Raw genomic sequence first — 16,997 nt, 5'->3', positions numbered from 1 at the left:
TAAAATCTCTTAACTAGATCACCCATATCATGGTTGCTGCATGGAGAAATACATTCAGGTCCCCGTACAACTGTATTGTGTTATCTAGCCATGGAACTGCTTTAAAGTAACAGAATGCATTGTTGCCTGCATGAGCTGTTGTGTTGACTGAGGGCTAAGAATGAATAAAAAAGGTGAAATCAGACTATCAACCTCACTCGCATACTGAAGCAGATTGACAATTCACTCCTTGCTTTAATATATCCAAAGGAAGCATTTTTACGTTGATTTTAGTATTGCAAAAAAAAGTGTAAAAATTTAACTGCTGATCAAACCCTATAAAACAAAGCATAGGAAATGTTTAATCAGTAATTCCGAGTTCTTTTTCTCATCTCTGTCTTGCAGTCAATTTCGTGGCAATTGTTATCTTATCATCGAGGAAGTGTGGCCTCTCCACTTGCACAACTTACTACCTGATGGCTCTGGCAACAACAGATCTACTGGTCATCTTCTCTTCTATACTGTTGCATCAGCTTATGATTTATTTTTTCCCAGTATCTTTTCTAGAGATTACTCCGGTGTGTAATATCATAACTATCCTTCTTTATGTAGGCACTGAATGTTCTGTGTGGTTTGTTGTCATTTTCTCATTTGATCGATTTGTAGCCATTTCTTGCAAGAAGTTGAAAACAAAGTTTTGCACTGGCAAAACTGCAGTTATCGTAATATCAGTCACATCCATTCTGATCTGTTTTAAAAATGTCCCATTCTACTTCATAATTGAACCTCAAAAAATCATTAATGGTATTCCTTGGTTTTGTAAGGAAAAGACAAGCTATGACACAAATCCTGCATGGGTGGCATTTGATTGGTTTGATAAGACTTTCACACCATTGATCCCATTTGCTTTAATTCTGTTCATCAATGTGCTCACAATCAGACACGTTTTATTGATCAGTGGGCTCCGTAAGCACCTCAGGAGTCAGAGTACTGGAGAAAACTGCAGTGATTCAGAGATTGACAGCAGAAGAAATTCAGCAATTTTATTTTTCACCATATCTGGCTGCTTCATTTTCCTTTGGCTTTTCATTATTATAGACGTCTTACGTTGTACCATTGCAGGAAATATTCCTGTAAATAATGATGGTTCCTTCAGCGTCTTTGCTGACATTGACGACATGTTGGTGGAGTTAAGTTGCTGCACACATGCATTTACTTATGGTGCCACTCAGTCCAAGTTCAGGGAGCAGCTCAAGAGTGCTGTGAAATATCCATGTACATCAATTTTTCATTTTCTTAACAAGAACCGGGTGCCCCAATTTCCAGTAACATTCATCCGCACATAACCTGAAGATTCCTTTGTTAGAACATGATCAGTGGTAGTAGAGTGGGGACTGCGAGAGAGGATTCTCAGAAGGTAACAGGAGTAATGATGTTGGAGAGGAAAATCTAAACTCCCATTGATGAAGACGGCGTAAAGGAGTCACTGCAGTCTCTCCTTTTTCCTTTTATTTCTATTCCTTGGAAAGGAAAATATTTTCTTAAAAATAAAGAAAATATATCGAGGTATAAAATCAATTGCGTCAATTACTTGTTGTTGTTTCACGTCATTTCTGTCGATACTTGATTGATGGTACCTCTATTTTATTCTCTCGTCTGATTTTGGAAGCATTGGCCTCAAGCTTAATTTCATTTTCCTAAACAGGGTATACAGTTGTGCTGGTCACAACTCTTCAATGCTAGATTTTATGCAACATGAATGAAAGGTTTTGTCTCTATGAAGCACTGGTTTCCAGGTTCTTACTGACTTCTAGGAAAGGAAAAGATATCATTATCTCACTTCTCCTCTCGTTAATATATCAATTACTTTAAAGTTCATGTCCACAGCACGTTGATCCCTTCATTAATTGCAAAAAGCGCTCCTTCATTTTTTTTTTTCGATGTTTTTGTCTTCTTTGTCATTTAATACACCTTAATTAATTCACTTCTCAACCTGCTCGCTCTCTTGAAATATAATGCTCCGTTGATCATGCGCTAAGATCTCCGAGTTATAGCGACAATCAGCAGCCCCCCGCTCTAGTGCATTGGTGGAACTCCATTTTTTAAGTAAATCGTTGTGGTTCTGTTCGCCGAGCTGGAAATTTTTGTTGCAAATGTTTCATCCCCTGTCTAGGTGACATCCTCAGTGCTTGGGAGCCTCCTGTGAAGCGCTTTTGTGGTGTTTATAGTGGGTATGCATCAAGACACTATTCAAAAGGGACACAACACACTGCAGCACACCAGAACTGCAAAAAGAGGAAGAGGAACACCTGTAAAAGGTATTCGCCAAAAACGGATACCCGCGCAATTTCATCAACAGATGGCTAAGAGAAAGACAACGGAACAAAGACATGCCGCAACCCAAATAACTAGCCACACTACCATACATCAGGAGCATTACAGAACTGACAGCCAGATTACTGCGACCACTAGGACTTATAACAGCACACAAACCAACAGCCACCCTCAGACAACAACTCACCAGAAGGAAGGACCCGATACCCAGCATGAGCAAAACTAATGTAGTGTGCAAAATACCATGCAAGGACTGCACAAAACACTATATAGGACAAACAGGAAGACAGCTAACGATCCGCATCCATGAACATCAACTAGCCACGAAACGCCACCACCAGCTATCCTTAGTAGCCACACACGCAGACGACAAGCAACATGAACTCGACTGGGACAACACTACCATTATAGGGCAAGCCAAACAAAGAACAGCCAGGGAATTCCTAGAAGCATGGCACTCATCCACAAACTCCATCAACAAATACATCGACCTGGACCCAAATACCGGCCACTACAGCAGACACCTGAAACTGACAACCGGAAGCGGCAGGGACAGGCCACAATAAATGCCGGAGGAAACACCGCAGAAGCGCTTCACAGGAGGCTCCCAAGCACTGAGGATGTCACCTAGACAGGAGACGAAACGTTTGCATCAAACATTTCCAGCTTGGCGAACAGAACCACAACAACGAGAACCCGAGCTAAAAATCTTCACCCAAACTTTTAAGTAAATCGCCAGGCGATGATTTAATTATTGTTTCCATCTCTGAAGCACAAAAGATAATTGCAATATAGTCATAAGAATGAAGATTACCATATCCTCTTCCTCCTCCCAGTCGGCCTTATTCTTCTCTTTGGAGGCAAAATAAAAACGGCCGATGGTGGAAAACAAGGTCGACAAGGAGAGGGCTGGAAGAACACAGCAAGCCAGGCATCATCAGGAGGGAGGGAAGTCAAAGTTTCATGTGCAATTCTTCTTCAGATCTGCTTGTCTCCCTTATTCTTCTCTTTCTCAGCTTCTTTCACTTTGTGTGCCTGGTTATATTTGGACATTTCCGATACATGTACGCATGCACAATTGTATCCATTAGGAAACAGTATAGATATTTTAATTCTTCTGCCATTCAGGCAGAGTTCAGCTTCGTGAATTGCAAGCTCTGAATTCCTTCCGCCAACTTCTCCTCTTCTATTTCCTTTTACATGATGTTGCTTTAAAAAAAACTCTTATTCAAAAACCTGTCATTTGCTGATTCTATTATCTCCATCTGGCATTTTGTTTCAACATTTGTTTGACATTCACTGTTGTGCAGCATCTGGAAATATGGCCTTACATTATTTAACTTTGTGCTTATGCCAAGCCACAGAGCATTTTTCATGATGAAACTTGAAGTATATTCTGTCTGGTTTCTCAAATAGACATGCAGAATAATGTTATGGACGAGTCCAGACCGTTCAAAACACTTTTAAGCAGGTATCCAAGACTGTAAATTTGTTATTTGTTTAGCTAGGTTTAAAATGAATGTTCCCGAAGTATGGTTGCTGGGTCGTCTGCCAAGTTTGAAACAGACAAAATGAATTTACATAATTATGGAATGAAAATAAAGAACAGAAAATAGAATACCGGATAACTTATCCCATCCAAACCCGACTTAATGTTGTTGTTCCGAAAATAACTGCAACAGTCCCAGTACACACGTCCTTGAGCAGAAACAGTAATAAAAAACAATCAATCAAACTAGAGATTATAGGCTTGAAGTTAGAGAGAGAGAAATCAGCAGCCTGTTTCAAGCATCTACTGCTGCAACTGAACTGACTAAAGTTCTGAACTGAGAAAAAAAACTCTACTCTAAACGAAGGCTAGCAATGCAGTTAGCTAGCCACTGCCCTTTGACTATACAAGTTTTTAAAACATTTTTTAAAGACTCGTGTGTTAAGCTGGAGGTATTATCTGTTATGGTAAACAGAAAACCCTAATGAACTATGCAAACTTCAGACACGGTGGAGCCTGGCCAATTACCCTTTTCTGAAGACACCTCAAGGACATAGTAACTTTGTAACAGAACCAGTATTGTGACATCTTCCCCCCAAAAATAAAATGAACTACCAACAACCACAGATGATTTCAATGTTTTTCCAAAACACCAAAACAACAAAAAAGTTAGTCCTTTAAACACACATATACATACACTAACTCAAACCATGAAAACACGCACAACTACTTTCGAATTTAGTCTGTGGTTTTCTCACAAATAACCACATTTGTATCTCAGTCGAGTCTTGACAATGCATCAGCGATCACATTTTCTCGACCTGCCACATGCACAATGTTCAAATTGAATGGCTGCAATAACATGCTCCATCTAAACAATATGGCTTTTTTGCCTTTAAATTTATCCACTTCAACGAGTTATGATAAGCGTATTTGATTGTCTCAAATGCGTTGCTGGTCACATAAACACTGAAATATTTAAATGTCAACACCAAGCTTAAACTCTCTTTCTCAACCATCGAATATTTCTGCGAATGTACTGGAAATTTCCTGGAGAAATACCCAGTAGTTCTGTCAATGTTCTCGTCGTTTTCATGCAGGAAACCAGCACTGACACCCACACCATTGGCATCGATAGACATCTTGAAAGGCTTTGTGTCATCAGGTGTAGCTAACACCGGCGCAGTGGTTAACACAGTTTTCAGGATGGCAAATGCTTTCCGACAATCGCTATCCATTTAAGAGCCTTGCCTTTCGTAAGTAATTCAGTGAGGGGAGCTGCCTCAGTGCTAAAGTTCGGCACAAACATTCGATAAAATCCAGTCAACCCCAGGAAATATACCACAGCTCTTGTTGTCCATGGTGTGGGAAATTCCCCAATTACTTTTGTTTTCACATCCCATGGAGCCATTTGCGCATTTCCAACAACGTGGCCCAGAAAGGTGACTAAGGCTTTGGCAAATTCACTTTTAGCTTAGTTTTCCATCAAGCTTACCTTCCGAAGTCAATCAAACAAGTCCGAAAAATGTTGAAAATGTTCCTTCCATGGGTGTCTAAAAATCAACCGGTCATCAATGTACACAACACAGTTAGGTAATCCGGTAATGATCTTATTATTTAGTCTCTGAAATGTTGGCAGAACGTTTTTCGTACCAAATCGCATCACTTTAAAATGATACTAAGGATTTAGCGTTACAAAAGCCGAAAATGCATTTGCTCTTTATGACAGAGGAACCTGCCAGTAGTCTCTGAGCATGTCCAACTGAGAAAAGTAAATTTCTTGACCTACCTTTTCAATACAGTTTTCCAAATGATGAATCGGATATGCATCAATCTTTGTAACTGGACTGACTTTTCGATAGTCCACACATAACCGTTGGGCACCATCGGGCTTTGACAGTATGACTATTTTTGAGCTCCATTCACTATAACTCACTTCGATTATGCCATCTTGAAGCATACACTCTATCTCCTTCTGAACCTGTGCCAACATTAGAAGGTTATGCCTATACGGATGTTGCTTAATCAGAACAGTATCTCTTATCTCTACCTCAACCACGATTATATTAATGCTTCCCAGCTTATTTCTGCATATCTCCCCATGTGATAGCAATAACTCTTTCATGTCAATTCTATTTTTCTCAGGAATGTAACCCAATAATTTATCTCATTTTTGAGAATTGCGTCATTGTCCAATTTAATTTGAGAAATATCCAATTAAAAAACCTCTGAGCTGGGTTCTTCTTATATGCTGTAATCATTAATAACTTCTCCTTTTGCTTCCCTTCCCTGTCAAAATACCTTTTCGGCATATGCACATGCCATGATTTGTGAAATTTCTTCCTGTCTGGAGTCCTCATCAAGTAGCTCAAGTCACTCAATTTCCTTTCAATTGAATAAGACAGCTAAAGATGTTTGCACGATCATTGATTTGCTCCTGTTTTATCTCAGCTAACTGGTCGAACTCAGACTCTGCTAATGCCACTCCAGCTTCCTTATCTTTACTTTTTTATCTGCCCGCCTTCAACTGGTGACTCTGTTACCTGCTTACTACACAATCATGGAAGATTCCGAAATAAGACTCGTGCAATGCTTCTGCTGCAAGCGTCTACATTGTTTGTTTGTTTTTTTTCAATTACAGTTAGCAGCATATCTACTGTGAATCAGCTATATCATTCGCAAGACTAAATTGTATTCCTGGAGCCGACAGTTTGTCCAGTACGCCTACCATAGATTCTCCATACTTCCGGTTCTGATTAGATCAGTTCGGTACAGAGATTAAACAGTATTGGAGGCATTTTTGTTTTTAGGTAAACAAGTGAAACTTGAGGCCAAAGTGGTCATGTTTTAGAAGTGACATGCATAATGAAAGGGGAGTGGTCAGCTCCCTAGCTGAGCAGTTCAGTCCAGTTCAGCTGAGTGGAAACCAGCTGCGAAACTCCTTCCCTCCTTCTGCCCTTCTAACTTGAACCTGTAAGCAATTGTTCTTTTTTTAAACTTTTTAAAACTGGGTTTGTTTATTTGAACTCTTGTGTCTATTCGGACAATATGTTTGAGTCTAGTTTGGACAGACTGAGTTCTGTAGGGGTTCTTTATTCTGTTCTTTATGTTTCATTGTGTAATTTTGTGAATAAATATTTGCCTATTTTAAAACCTGGTCGTCAACATAGGTAACTTGCATCGGGTAATTTTCACTGTACATTAGGGAAACAAATTGTAGAGTGATGGTCTGGATTGCCTGCTTTAGAATGTTTTGAGTGGTCTGGCCTCGTCCATAACATATTGGGGGCTCTTTGCAGAAATTTAAACAGCGAGCGGTAGGTGCTAGTGTCTTTACATCTGGTGTTGGTTTGGTTGGGTAAACAAATCTTGGGATAGTAATGGCTCTTTCAGTTACGAAGTTTTCTGGACGGGGAAGTGGTGAATTTGGAAGTCTTACAAAAGGTAAATAAGACTAAGCTGCAGGGATTAGCAGACCAGTTGAGTTTGGATATGCTTGCTTCTTTGAGAAAATGAGATATCAGAGCAGTAGCTCAGCAGTTAAAGTTGCTGGAGAAAACATCAGAATCTGCAGAGATGGCACGAATTCCATTGCAAATAAAGCAGCTTGAGTTAGAGGTGAGAAATAAGGAAAGAGCAGAATAAATGAAACAGTTTGAGTTACGATTAAAAGCAGAGGAAAGGCGAAGAGAGCGTAACAGAAGAGAAAGAAAAAGAGAGAGCTGCAGAACAGAGAGAAAAAAGAGACAACGGTTGCACTTCAGAAACAGACACTTCAAAAGGAAATTCAGCTTAAAAAGCTGGCGATAAAGTTGAAGGTAAGCTTAGTGAGGAAGGGAGTAAGGAGGACCAAGCCCCTCGTAGTGAGAGGCCGAGTGAGAAACTGTATGTTCAAGCATTTGATGAGAACGATGTGGAAGCCTATTTCAGTTCATTTGCAAACGTAGCTAAACAAATGCAGTGGCCAGTGGAAGGTATGTTTTGTTGATTCAAATGAAACTTGTCGCTGGGCTAGTGAGGTATTCACATCACTATCAAAGGAGGTGTCTGGGAGTATGCAGAGGTGAAAAATAATCCATTTTAAGTGTGTATGAGTTTGTACCAGAATCCTATAGTTAACTTTTCAGGAATCGTTGGAGGAACCCTGGTCAAACGTACCATGAGTTTGAAAGGATAAAGCAGAGTCCTTTCGATAGATGGATAAGAGCTTTAAGAATCCAGCAAAACTATGATGACCTTAGAGAGGTAGTTATTTTGGTGGAATGCAAAAATTCACTGCCTGTTGTCGTGCAAACTCACGTGCAAGAGCAGACAGTTAAACCGTCAAGGTTAGCAGCTGAACTGCTTGATGATTATGAGCTGGTCCATAAAACACGGTTTGGCTTCCAGAATCACTTTCAGTCCATGAGGAATAGAAATTATGGAAAATAGAAATCATCACGTGGAAAGGAAAGGGTAGATTTAAGTGAAGATCATAAGGAAAGTTTACCGCAGGCGAAAAGAAAACCTAGTGGGAGTCAAAGAAGGTATGAAGCTCCGGTGTTTTCATTTTAATCAAGTGGGACACAAGAAATCAGTGTTTGCGGGCTAGGAGAAAGCCAGATGTAAGAAAACCGGCCAAGCCTGGGCGTTTCGTTGGACTAGAAACAAAAAGCACAAGGGAATTAGACAACTGCCTCCGAGTGTACAAGATGATCCGAGGTTTATTAAGGAGGAAGTGCTAGATCTTCTTAAAAATATACATGCAAAAGTAATGTGTATTCACATCGGCCAGGAGTAGCAGGTAAAGATTTTACAATATTAATGGACAGATGATCGTCTCAGTCGGTAGTGCTGATGGATAAGGAGCTTTGCACCTCTGATGGACTTATACCAGGAAAGGTACTAGTAACAGGAATTCATGGTGAGACAAACATGCTCAATTATGCGAAGTGAGTCTAGAGAGACCAGAGGAGATTGGAGAATTTGTGATCGGATTACTGGACAAACTCTCAGCTCCAGGAATTCAATTTGTCCTTGCAAATGATATAGCTGATTCACCGGAAGGCATGCTGCCTACTCCCGTTGAAAAGCCAATGGAGACGCAGCTGAAAATGTTTTGCTGGAAAAGCGCAGCCGGTCAGGCAGCATCCAGGGAACAGGAGAATCGACGTTTCGGGCATAAGCCCTTCTTCAGGAATGAGGGAAGTTTGTCCAGCAGGCTAAGATAAAAGGTAGGGCTGCTGGACAAACTTTCCTCATTCCTGAAGAAGGGCTTATGCCCGAAACGTCGATTCTCCTGTTCCCTGGATGCTGCCTGACCTGCTGCGCTTTTCCAGCAACACATTTTCAGCTCTGATCTCCAGCATCTGCAGACCTCACTTTCTCCTCAATGGAGACGCAGGCAACTAAAGAAATGAAGAATGTTTATCCAGGAATTTTCCTAGGTTGTCTGATCACAAGGTCACAGAGGCACCAAGCTGAAGCAGGAGAGACCAAAAGGCACAGATAAGAAAGCTGACATGGCTTTATCAAGGTTTGTTTTGGTCAGATAAGTGGGACGGATCAGGAGCAAAAATGTAAACATGCAATTATCTTTTGTTCTGCAAAGCTGATTGAGTTAAAGCAGAAAGATGAGAATTTAAAACTGTTATATCAAAAGACATATCCAGAGAACCAGTGTGAATGCATTCCTGTGTGTTATTACTTAAGAAACGATGTCTTAAAGAGGAAGTGGAGACCATCATACATTCAAGCAGATGAAAAATGAGCAGAGATTCATCAAATTGTTTTGCCAGTAAGGTAAAGAAAGGACATGCTGCGAGTGGCGCATGAGCTTCCATTTGGATGTCATTTAGGGGTGAGAAAAACACATGTCAAAATACAAAGACATTTCCACTGCCGTGAATGACACAAGGATGTAGTTGAATTATGCCCAGGTATGTCAGACATGTCAGCTAATCAGAAAACCACAGGCAGTAATAAACTTGCACTACTACCTATTTTTGTTTTTGAGGGACCTTTCCCAAGAGTCTTTATTGATTGTGTAGATCCCCTACCTCAAACACAAAGTGTAAATAAGTATTTATTAATAATAATGGATGTGTTGACGAGATTTCCATAGGAAATCCCATTATGTAACATCATAGCAAAAAGGGTTGTTGAAGAATTTCTTTTTTTAGCCAGATAAGGACTATTAATAGAGATCCAGTCAGATTAAGGATCAAAATTCACACCGAAACTATTCAAGGAGGCTTTGGATAACTTGGGAAGAAAGCAATTCCAATCGACTGCATACCACCCAGAATCGCAGGGAGCGCTAGACAGATGGCAGCAAAGAATAAAGACTATGTTGAGGACTTATGGTCAGGATTATCCAGATGATTGGGAAAATGAAGTTCCGTTTTTCCTTTTTTCGATCAGAGATACACCGAATGAATTGAACGAATTCAGTCCATTTGAATTAATTGTTTTAGGCATGAAGTGAGAGGAACATTAAAATTGATTACGGAGGAATGAATAAGTCAGAATTCAGAGGCCACCCATTTGAACTTTGTGTCAAATTTTACAGAATGGTTGAACGGAGCTGGAGAGTTGGATGGACGGCACTTAGAAGTGTCACAGCATACAATAAAACAGGAAGCGGATAAGAAATCAAAAATTCCCAATTTTGTAATTGTGGGATAAGGTATTTGTGTTACTTCCACGAACAGGTGAGCCTTCAAAAGCAAGGTTTAGTGGACTGTTCCTTCAAATCGAAAGGAACTCTGTAGGGTGAACTATGTACTAAGGACTCCACACAGGAAGAAATCTCACAGAGTGTGTCATGTGCATATACTCAAAAAGTATTTTGACAGGGAAGCAAAGCAAGACAAGAAGGTGTTAACAATTACAATATAGAAGACAGAACCAAGCTCATACCATTCTGAATTGGACATTTCTCAAATCAAATTGGACAATGACTGTCAGAAAGAGCAAGGCAATTTTCAGCTGCTGTAACAACAAATGGACTATATAAGTTCAAAGTCTCGCCATTTGATATGATAAATGCATCAGCCACATTTCAGAAACTGACTAATAAGGTCATTGCCTGGTTACCCAAATGTGTGATGTATAATGATGACCTGGTGATGTTTAGTCACTCATGGAAGGAACATTTGCAACATTTATCAGAGTTGTTCGATTGAATGTGGAAGGCAGGCTTGCTGGTAAACCTAGCAAAAGTGAATTTGCTAAATCCCAAGTCACCATCCTGGAACATATTATCAGATATGGACAAAATCGGAACGAATTGGGGAATTTCCCTTACCATCAATGAAAAAAAAGAACAGTACTACGATTCCTGGGATTGAGTGGATTTTACCGAAAGTTTGTGCCTAACTTTAGGATTATGTCTGCTCCACTCACTAACTTGTCAAAAAAGGGCAAGATGTTTCAGTGGACAGCGGACTCTGGAAAGGGACTTGACATCCTAAAAGCTGTATTAACAACTGCTCCAGTATAAGCCATACCGGATTACATGAAGCCTTTGAAGGTGGCTATCGATGTCAGTGATGTGGGTGTCGCTGTGATGCTCCTGCAGGAGGATGACAAGGGAATAGAATGACCCAAAGAGTATTTGTCCAGGAATTTTAACGTTCACCAACAGAAATATTCAACGGTGGAAAAGCAGACTTAAAGTTTGCTGTGGCATTACAATATTCCAGTGCTTGTATTACCAGCATTGTATCTGAGACAAACGTACACACTGATCATAATACATTGCCATTTTTGGAAAAAATTAAAGACAAAATTGCCAGACTGTTTCGATGGAGCTTGTTGTTGCAGTCATTCAATTTGATAATTTTGCATGTGACAGGTCGAGAAAACGTGTTTTCCGGTGTGTTATGCGTTCGAATGAGATACAGGGGCGTTTGGTGGCTGGTGTGTCATGGCCTGAATTCGCATGTAGTTGTGAAGGTTTGCATGTGTATAGTTAGTATAGTGTATATATTTGTTTTAGAGGACCAACCAGTTTGCTTTTGAAGGTTTTTTTTTAAACGGACCTGTCGTTTGGTATTGGTCTTTTGGAGGGGGGATGTGTCACAAAGCTGGTCCCTCTTTTCTAAAACCTGCTCCTTTTCTGAAGGATACTGTGTCCTTTGTTTTTGCTTTCAGTGGGTCGTAAACCACACCCAATTCCTATTAGACTGGTTAGGTACAGAGATTAAAGGATTTTGAGAGGCCTTTCTGATTATATATAAACAGATTCGACTTCTGTCCAAAGTGGTCATGGTTTAGAAGTAACCTGTATAATGAACGGGAGTGTTCAGCTCTCTAACTGGTCAGTTCAGAACAGGAATAGTTAGCAATTCATCTATGTGGAAACCGGCTCTGAAACTCTGTCTCTTCTTCTACCCTTCTAAATTCAACCTTTAAGCATTTGTTCCATTTTTAACTGTTCTTTTTATTTGAAAGGGCGTTTGCTTATTGGGACTGCTGTGTGTATTCAGAGCAGCATAATTAAGTCGAATTTGGATAGATTGAGTTCTGTTGGGTTATTTATTGTGTTCTTTGTGTTTTATTGTGTACTTTTGTGATCAAATGTCTGTCTGTTTTCAAACCTGGTAGCCAACCGAGTTGACTTACTACGGGGACTTTTCACTGTACACATACCGATACAAATTGCAAAACTATCGCCTGGGTTACCTGCTTAAAAATGTTATGAGAGGTCTGGCCAAGTCCATAATAGGCAGTCAGTGATTTTTTTTTTAATAACTCCTCCAAAATAATTGTATGAGCGCATCGTAGGTGTGCTCTATTTTTAAGGTCTTATCCATGTATCAAAATTATATTGTTTTATCCTTTCGAACGCAGTATAGGGATGACCAGGCTCCCTCCTTAGATTCCTGGACGTTGACTATAGCTTCTCCTACAAGCTCATATGCACTTAAGATAGATTTTTTCACCTCCTCAATCTCCTTAGATACCTCCTCTGATAGTGATGCAAACACTTCAGTAGTTAGAACTATAAGTTTCGCTTTGATCTACAAAGCCTGCATTGTCATCGGCCACTACATTTGTTTCGCCACTTTTTTTTTTGAAGAAGGCTTCCACAAATTCTCATCAAATTGAGGCATTACTTGAATATACTGTAACAGTTTCTCATCAAGATTTTGACTACCAAGTGCTTACCCATCCTAAATCCCATTCTCACTAAGTCTACTTTCAGTCTTTATCTCCATCCATTTATGCTGACTTCCCTTTTACATTGTCAATTTCTGAAGTTCAAAGTCTCTTCGTCTTCTTTCCCTTCTGCTAGAGCCTTTTGTTCTCTTTCTTTCTGTTCTGTTAAAGCCCTTGGTTCGTTTTCTTCTGATATTACTCGAAATTCAACCTGTTTCCTTTCTGCTACCCTTTCTTTCTCTCTCGCCTCTAACTCAAGCTGCTCAATTTGCAATTGAATTCTTGCGATGTCTACAGGTCCTGACCGTGTTTCCATCAAATTTAAATGCTGAGCCACTGATGATGTTCTTCTCGTCTTTCCTCACATTAGGAGATAAATTCAAATCCAGCTTGTCTATTAAACCCTGCAGCTTGGTCTTATTTGACATTTTTTAAACTCCCAAGGTCACCTTTTCCACATCAGGAACCTCCTTTGGGACTGAAAGAACCATTGCCATCTGAGCGCTGCTTCAACCAACCAAATCAACACCGGAAATATAAGACTCCATCACCTACCACTGGTTGTTTAATTCTCGCAAAGAGCTCACAGTCTGTTATGGACTCGGCCAGAACCCGCAAAACATTTTTTAAGCATGGAGACCAACTGTAACTTTGTTATTTGTTTAGCTAGTTGTAAAATCGATATTCCAGGAGTAAGTTAGCTGCGTCGGTTGCCAAGTTTTAAGCAAACAAAAGTTATTTACAGAATTACGGAATGAAACACAAAGAGCAGAAAACAGAATACCGGATAAACGTATCCTATCCAAACCCGAATTAATGATATTGTTCCGAAAGTACTTGCAACGGTCCCAATACACACATCTTGTGCTGCAACTGAACTGATTAAAGCTCTGACCTGAAAAAAAAACTCCGATCTAAACGAAGGATGCCTATGCAGCTAGCTGGCCACTCCACTTTGATTATGTTGGGCTTGTTTTTAAGACATGAAAGCATTATTATGGAGTTATTATCTGTTCGGGTAATCAGAAAGCCCCAATGAACCATTCAAACTTCAGCCACGCTTGAGTCTGGCCAATTACCCCTACTCTGAAAAAATAACTCAAGGACATCGTAACCTTGTAACAGAACCATAGTTGTGACAATACCGTGGCAGTTACTGGGAGAAATGAGAAGAAAAAAATAATCTGATGCCATCACTGATACTAATCACCTAACTGGTACCAGCAAAAAAAATCACATACACAGCTTTCCAGGTCAGTGGCACATTGTTTTTATAAATTGAATCCTGCTGTGTGCATGAGAATTTGAAAACCCCACGAAGCATTCCAGTTGTCTATTGTGTATCCATACTTGTCAGAAAATGAAGAAATAGATTATGGAAAACTAATGGAAGGATTTCTGATGGTTGAGAAAGGAGGCACTTGTCGAGCATTCGGTGAGCAGGCCTCTGTGTGGACTATTGCTCTCTCTGGGTAACTTGTATGTGAAGTGCTTTACAACATCTTTCAGTCATGGAAACATCTGAATGCTGAAAATCGATTCCCTCAGTCATAACCTTTATTCTTCCCCTTTTAAACCTCTTCATCCTCTCTCCTAGTAACTCTGCTCATGTAAGGCTCACATTGAAACCAATTTCTCCAACGAATTTTCAGATCACCTGTCGTCAGTTCTCCTTTAGCGTCTTGTAAATGTCTTAAACCTATCACTGTTGTGATGGATCGCGAAATGTTCCAGATGCATTGGATAATTGAAAATTAAAACTTTTAAGTGGGAGGTTGAGGTATCCGTTTGGCTACTTGGACGTGCACCATATTGATATTATGATTCAATTTCTAGCCTCAGCTTTATTTTACGTTTAAATCCCCATACTTCTCGACCTTTTTACTTTATGTCTCGAAGTTATGAGATCAGAAGTGTCATGATTTCTTTTTCTTCGTGCCAAATAGTGATGTCGCCAGATTTAAAGGAGAGAGTAGATCAGAAATTGAGGAGAGAAAGAGCATAAGCATGAACCAAAGCAAATGATATGTTGACGAGGATTTATCTCTGACACTTTAATCCGAGCAGTCGCTATGCCGAAGCACTAGTCTTATTATCTGCTGTTCAATACTAATATAACGATTCCCTGTATGGACACAAACACAAAACTAAGACCAAAACTGCTCTACTTGTTACACTTTGATCTGCGTGATGGTTTGGAAGGCAGGTTTTTCAAAACACCGGAACTGAATATACTTGGGTTTAGAGACCACAGGATGATTTAAAAGCTGAGAGCTAAAACAAGCAGAGTTGTTATATCTGGATTGTTACCCGTGCCACGTGATAGCGAGGCAAGGAATGGGAAGAGATATCAGCTAAACACGTGGCTACAAGAATGGTGCAGGAGGGACGGTTTAAGGTTTGGATAACTGGGGCTCATTCTGGGGAAGGTGAGACTTGAACAAACAGGACGGTCTTCACTTGAACCGGAGGGGTACAAACATCCTGGGTGGTAAATTTGCTGGTGCTATTCGGGTGGGTTTAAATTAGCTGGGTGGGAACCGGAGATGTAGTTGCAGTGCATAGGAGGATGAGAATAGGAAGGACAGGGACAATTTTCAGGGTCACAGGAATGTGCTGGCAGACAGCAAACTGGCTTGAAATGTGCCTACTTCAACGCCAGTAGTATCCGAAATAAGGCGGTGAGGTTGCAGCATGGATAGGTACCTGGGACTTCGATGTTGTGGCCATTTCGGAGACATGGATGGAGTAGGGTGATGAATGGATGTTGCAGGTTCCAGGGTATAGATTTTTCATTAAAAACAGGCAAGGTGGTAAAAGAGGGAGAGGCGTGGCCTTATTAGTCAAAGATAGTATAACGGTGGCAGAGAGAATTTTTGATGAGGACTCGTCTACTGAGGTAGTGTGGGCTGAGTATAGAAAAAGGAAGAATAGGTCACACTGCTTCGAGTTTTTTATAGGCCTCCGCAGAGTTCCAGGGAGGTGGAAGAGAGGATTAGCAAAATTATTCTAAGTAGGAGTGAAAGGAACAGGATGGTCATTAAGGGGGATTTTAACTTCCCCAACATTGACTGGAAATGATATAGCTCTAGTACGTTGGAGATATCAGTTTTTGTCCAATGTGTACAGGAGGGTTTCCTGACACAGTATGTCGCAGGGCCGCCAAGACGGGAGGCCACACTGGGTCTGTTGCTTGTAATGAACCAGGCCAAATGTTGATTTAGTTATAGGTGAGCACTCTGGAAAGAATGGCCATAATTCAGTAATGTTTAATTTCGCACTGGAAAGGGATAGGTACATGTCACAGATCAAGAGTTATCGATGGGGCAAGGGCAATTATAATGCGATTGGGAAAGAATTAGGATGCATAGAATGGAGTAGCAAAATGCAGGGGATGCAGACAATTGAAATATGAAGATGGCTGAAGGAACCGATATTGCATGCCCTTGATAGGTATGCCTCTGTCAGGCAGGAAGTGATAAGATAAGGGAACAGTGGTTTACTACAGAAATTGCATCTCTTGTTAAGACGAAGAAGGAGGCTTATGTGTTAATGAGGCAAGATGGTACAGATGAGGCGATGGAAAGTTACAGATCAGCTAGGAAGGATTTAAAGAGAGAGTTAAGAAGAGCAAAGAGAGGAGTCTTTAGCAAATACAATAAAGGAGAACCCGAAAGCTTTCTATGTGAGGAATAAAAGGGTGATTAATGTAAGAATAAGGCCAGTCAAAGACAGAAGTGGAAAGTTTTGTATGGACCCTGTAGAGATTGGCGAAGTGCTAAATGAACATTTCTCATCGGTGTTCACTTAGGAAAAGGAGAGTACTGTGGAGGAGAAGAATGAGGTACGAGATATTAGACTAGAAAGGATCGAAGTTAGTTACACACAGGTGCTATCAATTCCAGAAGGAGTGAAAGTAGTCAAGTCCCCTGGGCTGGATGGTATTTATCTGGATGAGGATTCTCTGGGAAATTAGGGAGGAAATAGCAGAGCCGTTGGCTTTGATATTTGAGTCGTCATTATCTACAGATTTAGTATCTGAGGACTGGAG

Source organism: Chiloscyllium plagiosum, unplaced genomic scaffold (assembly GCF_037043375.1).
Source record: "Chiloscyllium plagiosum isolate Xiang-an unplaced genomic scaffold, Cpla_swu_hap1 HiC_scaffold_35, whole genome shotgun sequence".
In the NCBI taxonomy this organism is placed as follows: Eukaryota; Metazoa; Chordata; class Chondrichthyes; order Orectolobiformes; family Hemiscylliidae; genus Chiloscyllium; species Chiloscyllium plagiosum.
Note: the sequence above shows the minus strand (reverse complement) of the source record.